Here is a 1,856-nt window from a genome sequence, read left to right as displayed (position 1 = left end):
ACTTTGAGTAAATCCTTTAACCTCCCCATATTTATTCATTCATCTGCCTGCTGAGAGCATGAAATGAAGCAAGATAAGTAAAATGACTTGAATATCATAACAGAGAAGAGAATGAATTTCACCAAGCACAGTGTATGCCACCATAAAGGAATTATCCAGTGATATTCTCCATGGTATTGATGACATACCTGAACTTCCAAGAGGCTCCCGTATTCACAGGCTCTCACGGGTTTCCTGAATGAGCTCTTAAATATCACAGTAAGAGCCTCCTGGACTGTGACCACCTTGAGGGTAGAGATTACATCTTACTTTTGTTTGTATTCCCAATGCCTCACACTTTGCAGACAATCAATAAGTATTCAATGAATGAAGCATTAAAGGAACATGTGGGATTATTATTATGAAAATAGCTATGAGGACAGTTGTCATTACAAGCTTCAAACTGGAGCTCCAAAGACTATGTTAGATGCTATGAGAGTCTCCCAAGTTCCAGGATAGATGCTGTTCCCTATAGTGTCACTTCTTCCCCAAGGCCCCATTAACCCCAACAGATTCCTCATGGCATTTTTCACCTCACTATTCCTCAGAGTGTAGATCAGAGGGTTCAGCAAAGGTGGCATGACAATGTTAAAGAGGATGACAAGTTTGTCAGCAACAGGGTGGTAGAGGGACGAAAGTACATGAACATGAGGGGCACAAGGACCAAAAGGACAGAGACAATGTGTGAGCAGCATGTGGACAGAGCCTTGCACCAACCCTCAGATGACTGGCTTCTCAGCTTCAGTAAGATGATCATGTAGGAGATGACAAGGATGATGAAGGACACTAAAGATCATGCCACTGTTGGCCACCACAATGAGCCCCACCACAGAAGTGTCAGCACAGGCCAGCTTCAGAAGGGGATGAACATCGCAGAAGAAGTTGTCAATCTCATTGGGTCCACAAAAGGGCAGCTGGACTGTAAGGAGAGTCTGCAGGATGGAATGCAGAAAGCCAGCCACCCAGGAGGCCCCCACCAGCAGGCCATGCTTCTGCTGATTCACTATGGTTGTGTAGTGCAGGGTACTGCAGATGGCCACGTACTGGTCATAGGCCATGGCTGTGAGGAGGAAAATTTCAGTGCAACTGAAGAAGTGGGCAGAAAATAGCTGGGTCATGTAGCCATTGAAGGAGATTGTCTTGTGCTCCACGAAAGTGTCAGCAATCATCTTGGGTGTGGTAGCGGAAGGATAGCACAAATCAACAAAAGACAGGTGACTGAGGAAGAAATACATAGGAGCTTTCAGTTTCTTACTAGCGTTGATGGTGATGATGACCAGAAGGTTCCCCAGGACGGTGAGGACGTGGAATAGGGAGAAGACCACAAAGCACACATGCTGCATCTCCCTGCTCTGAAAAAGGCCGAATAACACAAAATCAGTCACGTTGTTCTTGGTGTCCATGGATTCTCTGCCCCAAGCACCAACAAAGATGTTAATTCTACAAAGACACAAATCGCATGATATAAGAAAGTTTCCCAAAACTAGGGAGTCAGAAAACTCTATTCAGGTCTAGTAATGATTCTAATACTCAGTTTTAATTGGGGGAGAGAGGTTCCCAACATCTATAAGCAATTCTCAGAAACAAGTTGAATTTCATACGGTTCATGCTGTCTACGTGGAGATAGCATCAGATACCACAGGTTAAGCGTTCAGTCCTACAAGATTGCATTCCCACTTCTCACATCAGTTGCAAGCCCAGGTTTTATCAGCTGTGCTTCTGACCTAATGACTAATGTTTGGAGGTTCCAACAACTCCCTCCTTGGGTTCATTGATTTTCTAGAACAATTCCCAGAACTTAGATAAAGATTTTACTT

General features: G+C 44.2%; 1 pseudogene; it reads right to left on the bottom strand.

Moving 5' to 3' along the window:
- Positions 1–437: 437 nt before the first annotated feature.
- LOC138916933 (olfactory receptor 4S1-like) lies at positions 438–1,442 on the bottom strand (annotated as a pseudogene).
- Between the last annotated feature and the right edge of the window lie 414 nt (positions 1,443–1,856).

Source organism: Equus caballus, chromosome 12 (assembly GCF_041296265.1).
Source record: "Equus caballus isolate H_3958 breed thoroughbred chromosome 12, TB-T2T, whole genome shotgun sequence".
Classification (NCBI taxonomy): domain Eukaryota; kingdom Metazoa; phylum Chordata; class Mammalia; order Perissodactyla; family Equidae; genus Equus; species Equus caballus.
This window is presented reverse-complemented; position numbering and strand designations above follow the sequence as displayed.